The sequence below is a fragment of the Neofelis nebulosa genome, chromosome X (assembly GCF_028018385.1).
Source record: "Neofelis nebulosa isolate mNeoNeb1 chromosome X, mNeoNeb1.pri, whole genome shotgun sequence".
Lineage (NCBI taxonomy): Eukaryota > Metazoa > Chordata > Mammalia > Carnivora > Felidae > Neofelis > Neofelis nebulosa.
The window spans coordinates 38,455,801-38,475,503 of record NC_080800.1 but is presented as its reverse complement, the minus strand read 5'-3'; positions in this window follow the sequence as shown (position 1 = coordinate 38,475,503).

The following is a 19,703-nucleotide window of genomic DNA, read 5'->3' as shown; positions in this document are numbered from 1 at the left end:
TCTCTCTCTCTCTCTCTCTTTCTTTCTTTCTTTCTTTCTTTCTTTTTTTTAATGTTTATTTATTTTTGAGAGAGAGAGAGACAGATCTTGAGCCAGGGTTGGGGCAGAGAGAGAGGGAGACACAGAATCCGAAGCAGGCTCCAGACTCTCAGGTGTCAGCACAGATCTCCACTCCTGGCTCTAGCTCACCAGTTGTGAGGTCATGACCTGAGCCAAAGTAGGACACTTAACCCATTGAGCCTCCCAGGTCCCCCCCACCCCCCATCTTCTTTTGGTAATAACACCACCTTACTTTTCCCTTGGAACGATCCCCCAGCATGTGTCATGGGGCTGGTCAGATTTTATGTTGTGCTGGTCCAAATGCTCCCACCCTAGGGGTTCACTCATGAGCCCCGCTGGGTGAATAGGGCTGTCCTGGGATTTGCAACTTGAGATCGGTGGCACAGGGTCGGGGGTGTTTAAAGCTGATTTATTGTGTAGCTGGAGCTGGGATTAAATTTTTGCTGCTGAGATCCTCAGAGCCCCCTGGCTCCCTTGCTTCCTGAGTTCTAAAACTTTACCAATTCCTTTCACCCTTTCAGTCAAAACGAGGATGGCTGTAGAGGGAAACTATGGCTCAAAGAAAGATTCTTGTTGATCAACAAATAGAAAGGAGACCAGAATCTGAGCTCTTTGAGGTTTTAGCCCTCAAAAGTAATATTAATTCAGCTGTTCTTTCAACAACTACCGAGTTTTTTTTTTTTATTTTCAATTCTCAGTAGGCATTTTTTACCCTTTCAAGTTTGTGAATCAGTTTGTGTTTTTTTTTAAAGTTTTTTAACATTTATTCATTTCTCAGAGACAGAGAGACAGATTGTGAGTGGGGGATGGGCAGGGGGAGAGAGAGAGAGGGAGACACAAAATCTGAAATAGGCTCCAGGCTCTGAGCTGTCAGCACAGATCCTGATGCAGGGCTTGAACTCATGGACCGCGAGATCATGACCTGAGCCGATGTCAGATGCTTAACCAACTGAACCACCCAGGTACCCCTTTATTTCATTTATTTTATTTGAGAGAGAGTGAGCAAGCAGGGGAGGCAGCCGACGGGAGAAAGAGAGAATCTTAGGCAAGATCCATGTTCAGCTTGGAGCCCGATGGGGGGCTCCATCTCAGGATCCTGAGATCATGACCTGAACCAAAATCAAGAGTTAGATGCTTATTTGGTGGAGTGTCTGACTCTTGATTTCAGCTCAGGTTATGATCTCACAGTTTGTGGGTTCCACGCCCCGTGTCAGGCTCTGCACTGACAACAGAGAGCGGACCTTGCTTTGGATTCTCTCTCCCTCTTTCTCTGCTCCTCGTCTGCTTGCTATCTCTCTCTCTCTCTCTCTCTCTCTCTGTCTCTCTCTCTCAAAATAAATAAATAAACTTAAAAACAACAACAACCAACAACAGCTAGTATGTTACATGTAAGGGAGTGTTTCTTATTTTTTCCTGACATACCATTGTACGTTTAATATATCTTATAATCAACAGTATCTGACAGACCGAGTCCCAGTAACCGGTGCCTCACATAACTGAAATTGAAGGTTTTCTTGGGCAGCCCCATCAAGGCCGGCGCCAAAGGAGATGTGGTTTAAGGTGAAGCCTCAGCACGAATCTATCCCAGCTTATTGGTACTTTTATATTTTAGCAATTTCCCTGTCTTCAGCAAGAATCTGCTGGCAGTGTTCTGCCCATCATTCTGGTAGTTCATAGGTATAGTGAAATCTACTCAGAATGGTTTATTCTCGTTCTATAGAGATGAATGCTAGGAGGCTGAATAGCTCTGCTCTCTACAGGCTCCAGAGTAACATTCTACTCAGTCGAGGGTTACACGCTCTGTATGAGTTATCCTCGGTTTTCAGTCCGAGTTTGCAAGGCTGCCTTGAGGACATTTCTAACTCTGGGTTAGATGCCGTCTCTGGCAGAGTGTGAGCTTTGATCAATAAGCCACAGGTTTGCTTTCTAGAAAGTTTGACCCTCACTTTAAACAATTTCTGAAATCAAGATGCTTCTTAGAGCAGGTCTAAAAATTGTCAAGTAATTTCTAAATAAACCCCATTCTTTTACTTGAAAATTAATTTTACTTTTTACTTAAAAAGCATTGTTCCTTCTCTTTGAGAATGAGTTGTTTTTTTTTTTTAAGTTTATCTTGGGGTGGGGGGAGTGAGAGAGAGACAGAAAATGAGAGAGCACAAGTGGGGGAGGCAGAGAAAAGAGAGGGAGACAGAGGATCCGAAGCAGGCTCTGTGCTACCAGCACATAGCCCGCCGAGGGGCTCAAACTCAAGAACCATGAGATCATGTCCTGAGCCAAAGTCGGATGCCTCACCGACTGAGCCACCCAGGCACCCCAAGAATGAGTTTTTAACGTTTTTAAAATTTATTTTTTATAGTTTAAATTTTAAAAATTATTTATTTTTGAGAGACAGAGTGAGACCGAGCGTGAACGGGGGAAGGGCAGAGAGAGAGGGAGACACAGATTTCAAAGCAGGCTCCAGGCTCCAAGCAAGCGGTCAGCACAGAGGACGACGCGGGCCTTGAACCCATGAACTGTGAGATCATGACCTGAGCCGAAGTGGGATGCTCACCCAACTGAGCCACCCAGGCGCCCCAGAGTGAGTTTTTTTTTTTTTTTAAATGAGATATAAATTCATGCCATGGTCACGTTATGTGCAGTATGCAATCACTGTAGTAAAAACTAAGAGAGTCAGAAAGTTAGAAATAAGGGCAGATTTGAAAGAACTCATGGTTTTCTAAGTCTCTTAACTACTGTGGACCTTGTATAAAGACAGGGATGGTGGTTGACCCGTCTGACCCTCGGTGTCATGGGAAGTATTAGAGACAGGGCTTTGGAAACTTACCCGCTCTACAAATCCAAGCTGTTATTATTACAGCTGGTTGTTCAGGCTGAAAGGAATTTTATCTCAATAAAACAATTTCAAACAGGCCGACACCACAAATTAGGCATTCCCACAGCCATCACTGAACCTGACAGCAAACAGAATATAGAAGCAGGGCCCGCCATGAAAATATTGAGCCAAATCAATTATTAATTGACAGGTATGTGTGAAATGTTTGGTTTTGAATTACTGATGGTAGATCTCAAAGAAGTCAAGACAGAAGGCCACCTTACCTCTCCAGAATGTGAAGGTGAGTGGTTGAGGGAAAAATAAAGAAAAAGGTACATGCCCTCGGGCACAGAACTCAGTGAGACCCAAAAGAAATCAGGCAGAGGTGTGTTAAACTACATTATAATGTATATTTAACCATTCAGCAGTCCCTTTGCTCCCTGCCCAGTTTACAAAAATGACTGAGGTAAAGTAGTTGTCCAGGAAGGAGAAGTTCAGAATTAAGTGATTTAGCATCAGGGAAGTAAGCACTAAACCCTAATACCTTAAGTTTCTTATATAATGCCGTATGTTTCATTTTGAGAGAGAGAGCAAGCGTGCGTGTGCGCAGGGGCGAGTTGGGGAGGGGCAGAGAGGGAGGGGGACCGAGAATCCGAAGTGGGCTCCTGGTTGACAGTAGAGATCTTGATGCGGGGCCTGAACTCATGAACCCTGAGATCAAGACCTGAGTTGAAGTCCGAGGGTTAACGGACAGAGCCACCCAGGCGCCCCTATCACACCATATGTTTAAACTGCATTTTGAAAGTAACAGTTTATGAGACAAAATAGACTTGAGGCATACCACCCAAAACTTATGGCAAATATTAGCCAGGGAACTATCAAAAATAAGTGTGCGAGACTAATAACACACTGGCACAGAGAAATCTGCACGGATACGTGTACCCGGCGTTACAGTCTTGTCAACCTTTTGCTCCCTGGAACATTGGAGTTTCTATTTCCTCCTCCAACATTGGCCCTAGAGAACTGTTTCATCCAACATTATATTGCATCAAAATTAAACATTTCATCCAGCATGTAGACTTCTTCATCACTTTCTATCAACCTGAAGGGAAATGAAGGCCTTTGCAGCTTCTGTACCTGCCTTCAGAACTACTGCATTAGAGCAATTCCTGAAGTCAGTGAGCCACTTGCACTAAAGGAATTGCCTTCTACAGGATTTTTAGGTTTTTTTCTTAAGGTCTTCATGTATTGCTACATCTTCCCTGTTCAGTGTGGAAAAAACTCATTTCCAGTTGCTCAAAACATTACATGCAGAAGTTGTGGTCTGTGTATGCTTTTTTCCATGAGGGACAGCTACATGTTTTGTGGGTTCTGAAGTTCATATAATTTGGAGGGCTTCCCTTGAAGAATATCAAATTTTACTTTATTTTATTGTCTTATATTATTTTATCTCATCTCATTTCATTTCATATTATTTATTTTGAGAGAAAGGGTGTGAGAGCAAGGCAGGGGCAAAAAGAGAGGGGGAGAGAGAGAATCCCAAGCAGGCTCTGCACTGTCAGTGAGGAGCCCTGTGTGGGGCTCGAACTCATGGACTGCAAGATCGTGACCTGAGCCGAAGTCGAACGCTTGGTTGACTGAGCCACCCAGGTGCCCCAAGAATGTCATATTTTATATGAAATGAAATAACAAAGTGTTTAATAGGAAAAATGTCAGTGACTCTGGAAGTGAGTGGAATCTTTAAGACACAAGGCAGAAGGAAGTATACATAAACACTACTCCACTTGATGACATTGTTTCTTATTTCAGAAATTATTCTGAAATCATGATACTTGTAGGCTAGAATTGAACAATTATGTAAATGGATCACCACTGTTAGGAGCCAGATGTCTGTTGGAATGGGAAGTTACACATAATCAAGGGGAGGGAGGCTAGAATGATCTATGGAGACATCGGTTTGAACTGGTGTTTACCTTAATATAGACACAGGTGGCTACATATAGAAATATTAAATTAATTATAGCCACATGTACTTTCTTATTCTGTCCGAGGATTGTAGACATAAAACACCCTAACATCAACACATACACTTGGAGCAAAGATCTTGGGTTTTAAGACCGTCCTCAATAAAAGGAATTAAGACTCTTCAGAGAAATTATTCTAGAACGTGAGTAGGAAATATACAAGATGAGCCTACGGCATGTTGCAGTGACAGAGAGAAAAAAAGTGCTCAAAAACAGACACACACACACACACACACACACACACACACACACTAATGGTTTTACTGTCAAAGGGACACAGAAGAAAGTGAAAGTACTCTCCTCTGTGGACAAAGCCAGAACACTTTGAGCCACCAATTAAGTGAAATAGAATTGAGCTGAGAGTATAAAAGAACTATCCCTGAGTCCATAATGCTACAAATACATGACTGTATAAATAGGTAAATGGGGGAGAATTGATAAACGTATGCAGAAAATTTCATTAATGTATGTAGGTACCCTTCCCTCTGCGATGTGGCTGTAACTCCCCACTCCTTATGCAAGGACTGCGTGTAGTCACTTTCTTCTAAAGATTATAGTAGGAAAAAAGGGAAAAGGAGGTAACTTTATAGTCAAGAAACCTGACAAATTCTACCTTAGCCAGGAGATGAAGGTTAATATCATGAGTGATAAGTCATGTCGATAGTATTGACTCTTGATGCGATGTGATGAGACTGTCACTTTATTTCTGTGGTCTTTCTCTCCAAAACTCATAACCCCTGTCTACCCTTGATCCTAACCAAAAGGCTGATTAGCGATCATAACCCCTGTCTAATCATTAGAAAAACATCAGACAGATCTCAATTGAGAGACATTCTATTTGACCAGTACTCCCCAAAACTGTCGAGGTCATCAAAAACAGAGTCTGACAAATATCATATGATTTCGCTCATCTGTGGAATTTGAGAAAAAAAACACATGAACATAGGGGAAGGGATAAAAAAAAATGACAAAGGGAACCAAACCATAAGAGACTCTTAACTATAGAGAACAAAACTGAGGGTTGACCGAAGGAGGTGAGAGATGGGCTAGACAAGTGATGGCCATTAAGGAGGGCACTGGTGATGAGCACTGCGTGTTCTATGTAAGTGAAGAATCGCTCATTTCTAGTCAGTTTTACCATATATGTTAACTAGGATTTAAATAAAAACTTGCAATAAAAAAACAACATGACAAACAACATAAAACCGGAGTCTGAGGAAGTGTCACAGTCAAGAGAAGCCTAAGGAAACGTGTCAACTTAATGTAATTGTGGCTAAATAAAATTCTCAAAATGACAAAATTGTGGGGATGGAGAAAAAAGTAGTAGCTGGCAAGGTTGGGAGTGTTGGGGGAAGGGGGGGGCTGGGAGTCAATCTAAAGAGGTGGCACTACGGGTGCCTGCGTGGCTCAGTAGGTTGAACGTCCAGCTTTGGCTCAGGTCATGATCTCACGGTTTCTGAGTTCGAGCCCTGCGTTGGGCTCTGTCCTGACAGCTCAGAGCCTGGAGCCTGTTTCAGATTCTGTGTCTCCCTCTCTCTCTGCCCCTCCCCCATTCACACTGTCTGTGTCTCTCTCTTTCAAAAATAAATAAACATTAAAAAAATAGAGAGGTCGCACTAGGCAGGTCTTTGAGATATTGGAATGGTTCTGTATCTTGATTGTGGTCATCGTTGTATGAATCTACACATGTGATGAGATGATATAGAACTATATGGACCTTTAGTTTACTATCCCTTTATTTTATTACCTAGCATAAGTTGATACAGTGGGCAGTAGGACTATGCCTGCAAGCCACTCCTATGCTGTATTGCATGTTATACTAGGACTATCAGCATTAACTTGGTCACATTGCCCACTGCACCCACGTTGCCCACTCTCCATAATCTACATATATCTCCAACTCGCTTTTCCCTTGGCTGGGTACCAGGATGCCTGCATTCATTTTAATGCCTCATGGACTCATGGGCATGTTATAATATCTCCTTGCCAGTTCTGCAAATATTCCCATGGGAACACAATGTTAGGGTTCTTCCTAGGGTCTGGGAAGGGGCCCATGTAATTGAGGGTCCCTAAATTTTAGCTTCATTAGCTTCCCGGCAAATCTACTTCTGCATTCCATGTTGTGCTGGTGTCATCCCACTATTAATCATGTATGAACCCAGCTCACAAAGAGGGTTGTTGTGGTGCAGCCGATAATACTGCTGTGTATGATAAATGCTGTAGCATTGAAGGAAGAGTCAGATTTTGGCCAGAGTGCTAAGGGGTCAGGGGTGTGAAATCTAGAGAGAAGAAACCGCAGTTGAAAACCCTCCCCAATCTCAGGGCTTTGACTTTGGAGAGGCAAAGCAGAATGGGAAAGCTCCAAGTCAAGGGGATGTCTTTGTTAGCCCCATGGCTCTCAGAAAGAGATTTGTGAACCATCCAGAAAAGGAAATACTGGGATGGAACCGCATGGCTTCTCCACTTGTGAATGTGAAGCTCCCAGATACTCCCTTACACTTCTGCAGCCCTGGATGCCTGTAACCCGGAGCCCAGTCTGTCTGAAATTTGGAAAAAGGCCACTTCCACGTCCTTCTGGAAGGAGTCATGGCAGGGACGTCTGCTCCATTTTACCTCCCTAGGAAAGGAGGAGGGAACATGGTCTATCCCGAAGCAACCCTATTCAGTGTTATTCTCCTGGCAACTACGTGTAGAAAGTTCAACTGGATGATAACTCCGGTTAAATCTGAGGTTTCAAAATGTAGCGTTCATTGGGATCACCAAGGTGCTTGTTTGAAAGGAATCATGTGGGCAACCCCAGGGATAGCGAGGCAGGGGGGTGCGTGGGTTTCGTTCTGAAAAACACTGAGCTTCTGTCCTTCGGGTGAGACTGGCATTGGGGACTACTTGATTCTTTTCTTTCTTTCTTTCTTTCTTTCTTTCTTTCTTTCTTTCTTTCTTTCTTTCTTTCTTTCTTTCTTTCTTTTGATAGTCGCCTTCTATCTAGATTGCTGGAGGGGAAAAGACTAATTAAAAACGTGGCCCCCTACTTATCTTGCTGCGATAATTGCTCTGCAAAAGCACAGATGATGTAATGGTCCAGTGCCTCGCGGTTTTCGCCTACCCTTTCTGAAGTCCCCTCTGATGGAGGGCTCCTTGGTCCTGAGACAGGATCACCCTTTCCTCCAGGGGGTGGGGGCAGGGCAGGTCTGCAGCACCCAGGGGCTGGCACACACTTCTCTGCTCTTTCCTTAACTGTCTGCCCTCCTGCACCTGAGCCACAAATGCCAATTAGGAACAGATGTAAACAGCATATGCCTGAGTGTACAAGCCGTCTGTTCTAGAAAGCACAGTAATCTTTGGCTTCCTAGTGCTTGAACTAGCGGAAATGTTAATTTTAGATCATTTCTCCTAAAAGTATATGTGCTACCTCACCAGCTGTGTGTGGTTTACAGACTCAGCATGGGGATTCACGGAGCATTTCCACATCTAAAAGGATTCTCCTCCAACTGCACAAGGCCATCAATCGAGAAGCCTGTTCCCTGGCTCAGAAGGAAAACTCTCCTGCCCTCCAATAATTCCGGGTGACTGTGTGTGCCCTGTCACAGGCTCCCTGCATGGAGAAGGCTTGTTTTCACACGGAGCTGGACTTTAGTTTGCCATGCAGTGACGCGTTCCACAGGATTTCAGGGCAGACAGGGACGAGGGAAGCTGGAATCGGGACTCGGGCATTCTCTGTGGACTCTGAAACTCCCGCTCTCCCGCTCAAAGCTCCTATCCTGCTGGTTGAGAGATAGCCAAATGAGGATTAAGCTAGGAGTTACTGAGTGGCTCTTGCATGCTTCATCTAGTTTAACCTTCTTCACAACTCTGTAAGGCAAATCGTGTTTTTATTATCTGGGTGTCCCGAGGAAACAGAGCCTTGGGCCGGGATTTAGTGTTCACTTGCTTTCTCTAGGAGAGGCATTCTCAGAGCAGGGAGAGTGAGGGAAAAGGGAAATTGGTAGGAAAGGCTAGGAAGCAAAGCCTTGAGATTTATTACTATACTGGCCACTGTCTCACCACGAGCCTTGAAGAGCCACAGCTAGATTGCCCACGAGGTCCACGTAGGCACGGGCACGGGGCATCTTGGAACAGGCTGGGTGGACAGCTCCTGTTTTGGAACATTCCATCGGAGGGATTTTGCCTGACTTATTCCATCTGCTGCCTCTCACTGGTTCATGTTTGCTCTGGGAGGGGGCGGGTATAAACGGCCTCCTACCTGTAGGTCGTTTTAATCAAGCCCCTGTAGCAGCTGTTCTGGAAGCCAGGTTCTGCGTGTTGTGGTGTGGCCTTTCCCTGGACTACAGGATTGGCTGAAAGAGTCAGAGACTGGAAACGTGTGGCTTCTCACTTCCGAGCAGCAGAGCCACGCTAATCGATCAGTGTATCAGTGGGGTCTTCGGGGAAGCATAAGGTGACATGGAAGTAGGTGTGTAGGGGTTCCCTCCTGGGGAAAGTGAGGGGGGAAGGAGCGTGATCAAGCAGTGGGAAGCCTCAAACCTGCTACTGACCTGACAGACCCCCCCCCCACCCCCACCCCGCCCCCAGATAGGGTCTAGCCTGCCGTGCCCTGTGATTGGTTGGGAGCTGCCTCAGCCCCAAACCTGCATGCATGTTGGCAGAGACACCAGCTAACTGTGCTCCTTGTGACTGAGGGGCAAGATCTCTCTCTTTTTCTTTTTTAAGTTTATTTACTTATTCTGAGAGAGAGAGAGAGGGGGAGAGAGCATGAGTTGGGGAGGGGCAGCAGAGAAAGAGCGAGAGAGAGCGAGAGAGCGGATCCCAAGCAGGCTCCGTGCTCAGTCCAGAGCCCGGCACGGGGTTCGATCCCACGAACCTTGAGATCATGACCTGAGCCTAAACCAAGAGTCGGGTGCCCGCAAGATCTTCTTTGAAGCGAAGTAAGAACGGTGAACGTCCCTGGCTGCCACAATTGGCCACAAAGGTGGTGGGAATGAAATCCACAGACAAGGGAACAGGAGTAACGTTGAGGAGGTACAGAAGCGAATCAGTCTGATAGGGGATTGCACCCATTTGATGGATAGAAGGGAGACTTGATAGGTTTTTATCAGTTATTTAAGTGTGGAAGGCTAGTCAGTATAATTGTCAAGATCTGAACTCAGTTTTAGCTGACGCGAAGGCATTTGGTTCTTTGTGCAGGTCCGGTGTCTTATGATGCTGTGGCAGGCAAGGAGTCTCACGAATTTTCTTTCTTAAAAAAAATTGTTTTTTTAATGTTTATTTATTTTTGAGAGAGAGAGAGAGAGAGAGTGCAAGCAGGGGAGAGGCAGAAAGAGGGAGACACAGAATCCGAAGCAGTCTCCAGGTTCTGAGCTGTCAGCACAGAGCCTGATGCGGAGCTCCAACCCTTGTACCGTGAGACCATGACCCGAGCCGAAGTCGGATGCTTAACCGACTGAGCCACCCAGGCGCCCCAAGGAGGCTAGCAAAGTTTCTGCTGGGGGAATCATGTGATGTGATTGGGTTTGTCTCTGAGTTACTATTTCTCATTTGTAGCGTCCAAACCAACTCCCTGATCTTTCTGGAGGTTTTGCAAACTGCTCAAACCTTCATGATGTATCATTTGTGTACTTCAAACAGCTAGAGCCTGATGTATGGCCATGGTGAGGGGCCCTTGCCAGTAGAGTGCTTTTTAATAAAGATTTTATGGAGGGATTTCCAGAATTCCAAGGAAGAGAGTTTGCTAAATTACGGCGATGACCTGGCTCACAGGCAAATGAACCTGAACCCAACCCATTGTATTGTTATTCCTTGTAGAGAGCCATGGATTGCCAGGCCTTCCAAAGATCCAGCATGATTCTTTTCAAATCTCATGGTATTGTTGAGCATGAACTGAGGCAACCAAGTCACCAGGGGGTTGTGGACCCAGTGTCAGATTGTTCTCTTTGGGTTTATGAGAGCTGAGTTGTAAATTTTCTGGAATTTTGCAAATATTGGTGGCTTGGAATAGATTAGGGTAGAGTATTCACACCTTGAAAATTGGCCAAACGTACACATTAGTCTTTCCCTCCCTCCCCATGGCTTTGCTAGAGAGCCCATTTCCCAGTGTCACCTGGAACGTACCTCTACAGCCTTTGAAATAAATTTGTGTGTGTGTGTGTGTGTGTGTGTGTGTGTGTGTGTGTGTGGTACTCTATGCAGTCTGTTTTCTGGGGTCAGATTTGATGTTTTTAGTGTGATATGAGGGCACAGAAATATGCCTCCTGCTTCCTGAATTTCCATCTCCATTGTTGCATTTATTTCTATGTCAACAAGCACCCCCAACGAAGTGGTGTTAAAAAAATGTGTCATGCCTAGGGATTCTGTGTGTCAGGGGTTCGTGCTGGGCATATGGGGATGGTTTGTCTCTGCCACATCATGTCTGGGGCCTCTGTCGGGAAGATTTACATGACTAGGTATGAATTCAGTGGCTGAGGCTGGAATTATCTGGAAGGTTTTTTGCTCACATGCCTAGAATTCCTCAAAGACCTTGGTTATTTGCAGCTCTCAAGCAGAGGAGGACACATGACCTCTCCATGTGGCTGAGCTTCTTTTTCTTTTTTAATTTTTGAGTTTTGAGAAAGAGAGAGTGAGAGAGGGAGACTGCAAGCGGGTGAGGGGCAGAGAGAGAGGGAGAGATGGAATCGGAAGCAGGCTCCAGACTCTGAGCTATCATCACAGAGCCCGATGCGGGGCTTGAACCCATGAACCATGAGATCATGACTTAAGCCGAAGTCGGATGCTTAACCGACTGAACCACCCAGGCGCCCTATGGCTCAGCTTAAAAGCATAGTGGCGAGCCCCAAAAAGCAGTGTACTAAGAGGGATGATCAGAAATTATGCGTTTAAAGGGAGCCTGGTAGAACTTTATGGCTCTTTATGACCCAGGCTTAGAAGCCACACTGTATTACTTCAGTGATGTTTTAATGGTTGAAGCATTCACGAGTATACCCAGATTCAAGGCAAGGACCTCACAAGTCCGTGGGAGATTTCATAAAGAATTTAGAGCACTGTTTTTAAACCACTCCTCCCCCCATCCTGTCCCTAATATACATCTTGTCAAACATTTTGAAATAGTGCTATTCAGGATTTATTCCTTGGAGGTAAACAGTGAGAAGAAATTCTCTTGGAAATCAATACTTTATCAGTATATCATAGATGATGTTTTCCAATGTGATAGTCTAGAACAGGTCACAATGGACTGGAGGTTGCATAGAACATTCAGGACCTGGCGCCTGGGACAAGAAGGGGTTATGGGAGATATGTAGGGACTGAAAAATTACTTCTCAGGTTAGCATATGGTAGCCCTGCTCGTTGGCGTCATAGGGAAGAGTCCAGAGTGTGGAAAACCTATCCATTCCTCAGAAAACCTCAGAGTAAGGAGAGGCTCCTTGCCACCCTAACCGCCACTCCCTTGTGTGTCTCTATTTATGTGCCAGATTCTGTGCTGGATTCTGGGAGGCACTGAGAATGAGGGAGAACAAACACTTCTTCCTGTCCAGGAACTTTTCCTCGAGTGGGGAAATCCGGATAAGTAAATGGGCACGTGCAGTGTATTAAACGTGAGGAGAAAAGCCCGGAACTCTCTGGGACCACGGAGCAGAGGGAGCCAACCCAAACTGGGAAATGAGGAATGAGACAAGGGAGCCCTGTAGGATGAGTAGGAGTGTCTCTGGTAAAGGGTTGTAGGGAAGGGCATCTGGAAAAGGGGAAGTGTGCTGCCAGGTCACAGCGAATTACGGGGGGCTTTTTCTTCTTGCAAAGTGGCTGAGCCTGCAGTCCAACCGGGAATGGTGGAGAGGACTTGGAGGTTGATAATGGAATAGGGGTTGAATCATAGAACGTGGGCTGAGCTGTTTAAATTCTGTCCTGTAGGCTATATGCTTCAGTATGATACATAAGGATTTACCTTTTTCTTGAGAATTTTTTTAACGTTTATTTATTTTTGAGAGACAGAGTGCGAGCAGGGGAGGAGCAGAGAGAGACTGAGACACAGACTCTGAAGCAGGCTCCAGGCTCTGAGCTCTCAGCACAGAGCCCAACAGGGGTTCGACCCCATCAACCGTGAGATCATGACCTGAGCTGAAGTCGGACGCTTAACTGGCTGACGCTAACGCTTAACGCTAATCCAGGCGCCACAGGATTTACATTTCACGGAGATCGCTCTGGCTAAAGTTTGCCAAATGGCTTAGAGTGGAAAAGGTATGAAGGTAGAGATACTAGTTATGAGGTCCTTTGTGCTAACAGAGATTATGCATAATTCTATTACTGCAGTAATACAGGTAATGGTGGTGAGTGTGTAGACAGGAGGATGGATTCCGTGTCTATTCTAGAGGTGCAATTATCTGGTGTTTGTGACTGATTAGATTTGAGAACTTAAATCAAGGGAAGTCTAGGATGGCTGGGAACAGGGGTGATAGTGTTTTTCAGAGAAACAGGTAATACACGGGATGGAGGGAGGCAGAGGAGGTAGGGATAGTAAGAAATGAATGCAGGTCTAGACCTATCACTTGAGCCCCTTATAAGGCAATGAGATGAAAAATATGGGGAGGGGCTCCTGGGTTGCTCAGTGGGTTGGGCCTCCGTCTTCGGTTCAGGTCATGATCTTGTGGTTCATGGGTTCAGGTCATGATCTTGTGGTTCATGGGTTCGAGCCCTGCATCAGGCTCCCTGCTGTTCTCGCAGACCCCATTTCAGATTCTCTGTCTTCCTCTCTCTGCCCCTTCCCCACTTGAGTGCCTCACTCTCTCTCAAAAAAGAAATAAACATTAAAAAATATATATAGGGGCGCCTGGGTGGCTCCATCGGTTAAGTGTCCGACTTTGGCTCAGGTAATGATCTCATGGTCTGCGAGTTTGAGGCCTGCGTTGGGCTCTGTGCTGACAGCTCAGAGACTGGAACCTGCTTCGTATTCTGTGTCTCCCTCTCTCTCTTTGCCCCTCCCCCACTTGTGCTCTGTCTCTCTGTCTCTCAGAAACAAATAAATGTAAAAAAAAAAAAAAACACGAATGCCAAACGCCAAGTTATTTATATAAATATATTGGGAGGCGTCTACAGTAACAGATTTCCGAATCATCAGTATATAGTCCTGCTGTGAATGAATCCACAGAAATTGATGAATTTGCCTAGAATGGGAATAGAGTGACCAGAAAAATGGTTCAAGGGTAAAACCCCACAGGGCAATGATTTTAAGAGAGAAAGTAGTAGTAGTAGTAATAATAATAATAATAATAATAATGATAGAAATCATCTATAGTCTCTTATTTTACCAATAAGCTCTTTTCCAGTTTTATTTGCTTTCATGATTCCATAAGTAACCTTTTAGTTACAATTTTAATATATATACACTGAAAAATGTGCCTGTTTATGAATGTTTAAGCATATTTCCACATACATACATAGACGTTAGGACTGCTTTTAAATGTCTCCATAATATCCCATTATATGGTAATACTATAATTTACCGTCCATTTTTTTAGTGGTTACTATTTAGACTTTTCCTGAGTTTGCTAAATGGAATGTTTATATTCATAGTGAGTCTTTTCAGTCACTCCCAGAGTTAAGGAAATTCGTGACAAATTTGTATAATTTCGAAATTTCAGGGTGACCTTATAATACAGTGAATCCAAACCTAGCTCAAGATTTAGCTCATTTATGTCTTTGATTTTAAAGACTGTCAGAGTTGAAATTCTCTATTATCAGGGCTGTGACATAAAATAGACCCTTTTGAAGGGGTTTATCATTAATAATACTAGATACAAATCCATACTTCAGAGAGTCTCGTTAATTCTGCTGGTCGGATGTTAACTTCTCAGTAGGTCACATTAACTCATCATTTTTTTTTTTATCTTGTCTTTTGTCTAATAAAGAGTTCACATTAGAGTAGCAATTTTAGCCTTGCTGTTCAATATTTTGTTTGCTTGAGATCATATTCTTAGTGCTACCTTCAGTCATGTATGAGCGCATGCATGCTCTCTCTCTTTCTGACAGAAAGTACTTCTATCTCCTTTAACCACTATATGAGGGTTCGTTTAGTTAAAACTTGCTGATATGACCCATTTGTCTTAATAACTGTGTGGGTGCAAACAGCAATCCAATGCGACGTACTGTGCTGTGTAACCCATTGTGGGAGGCACCGTCCCTGTGTGCAGTCCCTGACTTTAGACTTAGGTAATGGGTACGGGTGCCTCATAGTAAAAAGTGGTACAGCTTCTTTCCTTCCTTTATAATTCATACATAGATATAACTAGAATTTCTAGTATTTTTCCCTCCCCCCTACTTCCTACTCCAGGGTCCAATTCCAGATCCCACATTGGATCATATTGCATTCCCCTTGAGTGTGAGCACCCTACTTTTGAGACCACTGCTCTGAAAGACATCTCTGGTCTTTGCACTCTTAACAAGCTTCTTCTGTGGGTGACTGGGTGGCTCAGTTGGTTAAGCGTCTGACTGGCTCAGCTCATGATCTCACGGTTTGTGGGTTCTAGCCCCGTGTTGGGCTCTGTGCTGACAGGTAGGAGCCTGGAGCCTGCTTTGGATTCTCTGTCTCCCTCTCTGTCTCTCTGTCCCTCCCCTGCTCACTCTCTGTCCCTCTATTGAAAATAAATACACATTAAACAAGCTTCTTCTGTTGTCTGCATCAAGCTTCTGCTGTCTAGCAAGTTCCTGGGACTAGTGGGGTAAAGCTAGTTCATTCCATGGAGTAAACAGAGCCTTTGGATAAAAAGAAAGCATTATTGGGGCTCTTGGGTGAATCAGTCAGTTAAGCGTCTGACTTCGGCTCAGGTCATGATCTTATGGTTCATGAGTTCGAGCCCCATGTTGGGCTCCGTGCTGACAACTTGGAGCCTGGAGCCCACTTCGGATTCCGTGTCTCCCCCTTTCTATGTGCCCCTCTCCTGGTCGCTCTCTCTCTCTCTCTCTCTCTCTCTCTCTCTCTCTCTCTCTCTTTCAGAAACAAATAAACATTAAAAAAGCTTTTTTAAAAATAGAAAGCATTATTATTAAATACAGTTTTTCTTCAGAAATCTGTAAAAATAGTAATAGCAATCTAATCATGCCTGCACAAGTGTATAACATTACTTACAATGCATCGTATCGTGTTGCCAGTTAAGAATCACTGATATGTAACCAACCTATTGATATAATTAAACACCGATGTTTTCAAGTGCATGCAGCCCTGTGAACTTCGTTGGTGTAGTTACTAGACCTCACCTGAGAGCTAGACCATTTTTCTTTGCCTTCATGGTTTGTTTCCTTCTCTTATTCATTGATTCATCCATTCATTCTACAAGGTGTTAAAGAGTGCCTTCAATAATAAATAAAAGCTAATATTTATTGATTTAGCTGCTTTGTTCCAGTCCCTGTTCTAAGCACACTGAGTATATTAACTGTAACTGTCACAGTTATCCTTAGGGAGATTTTCACAGGCCTCATGTACAGTCCCTAGTTGCCACAGGTATTTTCAAATAACCTTGAGTATGCCGGTTCATAAAACCTTGGTAAGAGGGAAGCCACAAACCAACAGTCTGGTCCTGCTGCAAGGCCTTTTCTTGAACTCAAAACTGGCAGTCTTCTGGGTTAGCTGGCAAATGGGTCTGAACAGCATGCCCCAGTGTGGTAGTTGGTTGCTAAGATTGAGTAACAAGCTGTCCATGGCCATTCAGCTAGGAGATTGCTTCAATAAGCTAAGGACCATGCTAAGCTGTGTAAGTAGAGAAAGTCACATCCTGGTCTAAAGGAGCTCCCAGATACGTGGGATAGAGAAAAAGATGATTGCTCTGCAGTGGGGTATCTGTCTATGATAGAGGTAAATATGGACAGCCTTGAAATCACATCGGAGACTGACCTCTTTAGATTTTGGAGACAACTACCACCACATTTGGGCATGTGCTCCTGAGGTATCCTTTCTAAAATCTTTATTAATTACAAATGGTAATAATAATCTTATGGGAAAAATGCTGCAGATGCATGAGTAACTGATCCAAGTGACCCTCACCAGTAATAAACACATGTTGACAACACGTATTCCTGCAGAAGATGCACTAGAAAGGCACAACAGCTCTGTGTTTCATGCCCCCAAGTACAGAGCCTCAGGAAAATCATGAGGAAACATCACATGAACCCATATTGATGGACATTCTATCAAATTACTCTTTCGTAGTGTTGTCACTATTCTTTGGTGTTCTTCAAAAGTGTCTAGGTCCTGAAGGCCAAGGAAAGAAAGACCTGAGGGGCTCCCTCAGATTGGAGGAATTGAAAAAGTCATGGAAACTGAATCCAATATGGGATCCTGGAACAGGAATAGGATTCGAGTGAAGAAACTGGTAAAATTTATTTACTTATGTATTTATTTAAAATTCATTTGAGAGGGAGAGAGGATGCTAGTGGAGGAGGGGAGAGAGAATCCGAAGCCAACTACGCAGTGTTAGTGTGGAGCCCGACGTGAACCTCGAACTCACAAACCATGACATCATGACCTGACCCCAAATCAAGAGTCAGATGCTTAACTGACTGAGCCACCCAGGCTCCCCAAATTGGTAAAATGTAAATGAATTTGGTAGTTGTGTTAATAGTGTATCATTGTCAGCTTTCTAGTTTTCATAATTGTACTATGGTTATTTAAGATGGCAGCATTGGAGGAAGCTGAGTAAAGGGTATATGGGAACTCTTTATCAAGCAGAGTCTGAGAACTTATAGACCCCTGAGTAGGGTATGAGAATGTCAGTTGCTCTACATTCTTGCCGTTCCTTGATATTATCTGTTGGTATTTTATATTTATACTTCCATGATGACTAATGACACTGAGCACATTTCTTTTAATATTTACATATTATTGGCCACTTGGATTTTTTTAACCTCCTTTTAAAGTGTTTACCCATATTCCGATTAGGTTGTCTGTCTCTTAAAAGTTTTCAAGGAAGGAGTAGTTTGATATGTCCTGCATTATAGGAGAGCCTTTATTTTTGTTTTGGTCATGATCTTGGTTAATGTATTCTCTTATAATGAATTTCAGATTTCAAAAACATCCTAGGCTTTCTGGCACTAATATTGACTGAATTACTATTATTTTGAAATAGTTATAATTAAATTTATAATTAATATCTATTGGATTCATCTTTCCAGTGTTGAACAAGTGAAAAATGGGAACCAAACTCTTGAGTACTTTGTACTGTTAAATATATTATCTAATTCAATATTCACAAAACCATACATCATAATTATTACATCCCCAATTTACACTTGTTATAAACTGAGGCATAGAAATATTAAATAAAGTTGACCAAGGCCACAGATAGAAAAATCAGGATCTCAGCCTTAAGCCATTCGATGGCATTTTGTAAAGAGGCCTATTTAGGGAAGCCCAAATACAACACGAGAGACAAAAACTTAAAATGCTCAATTATTTTGTGAATGCCATTCCAGAAACCGAAATTTATTTGGTTGTGATCAATGACACAAACTACTTCGGTACATCATGTCTAGATAATATTTGTTATAAGAGTGGGTTCATTCTTCCTCTAGTCCAGATCAATGGTTTCTTAAAATGTTTGGTTTATTGGGGCATCTGGGTGGTTCAGTCAGTTAAACGTCCAACTTCAGCTCAGGTCATGATCTCACGGTTTGTGAGTTTGAGCCCCGCGTTGGGCTCTGTGCTGACAGTTCGGAGCCTGGGGCCTGCTTCGGATTCTGTGTCGCCCTCTCTCTATGCCCACCCCACTTGTGCTCCGTCTCTCAAAAAAAATGAATAAACATTAAAAAATTTTTTTTTTAAATATTTGGTTTATGGAACCTATGAGGGACGAATGTGTGTGTGATGTTAAGGAATTTGAAAAGGTATATACTAGGTTTCCACCCTGCTTGGTGGTGAGATCTTCATTGAAAGGAATGTAGCGTGTTAGCTCTGACATAGAAAGAGCTTCTGAGTAATCATACTCATCTTTAAAAAAAAAATAATTGAAGAATCTGAAAAATCAGTGAGTTGTTTTGGACCTATCCAAGAACTAAGGTGACAAGACAAACAAGAAATATGGGGAGACAAGTGACTGTAGAGCATAACTGGCAATATAATCTTTAATTGCAGTAGGAGCTACTGGAACGATAAAGTAGTAGGAACACAAATAGGAATTTTGATGAATCACTGGAGACAGAGAATACTAGCATGAGAGGGGAAAACATTTCCTAGGTGGTTCCCACACTTTCCTGGGTTTTATTTCTAGGAACCCCACTAAGTCCTCATGATGAAGGGCCAAGAAAGATACCATCTTGCCTCTGGCAAGAGGAGGGGAAATGAACTACTGAGAAATTTGTCCAGAGCATTCTTTATTATTATTATTTAGTTTATTTAGTTATTTTTAGAGATAGAGAGACCAAGCAGGGGAGAGGCAGAGAAAGAGAGAATCCCAAGCAGGCTCCTCACTGTCAGTGCAGAGCTTGATGTGGGCCTCGAACTCATGAGCTGTGAGATTGTGACCTGAGCAGAGATCAAGAGTTGGACATTCAACAGATTGAGCCACCCAGGAGCCCCAGCCTAGAGCATTCTTGGGCTCCTCTCCAGGAGAAAAGACTACCAACATCTTATCCCACCCGGGGGATGGGCAGTGCTCCTTCGGCCCCCTCTAGCTGTCCTGTCTCACCTAAGAAGGGCCAGAAAGCTAAAGAACACTTGTGAAACTCACAGCCCAGAGATATTGACCCAATAAAATATGGAGATTTAAGTATAGCAGTGTAAAATTCTCTTCAGTCTCCATAGTTTACCACCACTCCAACAGGGCTCCAGCATAATA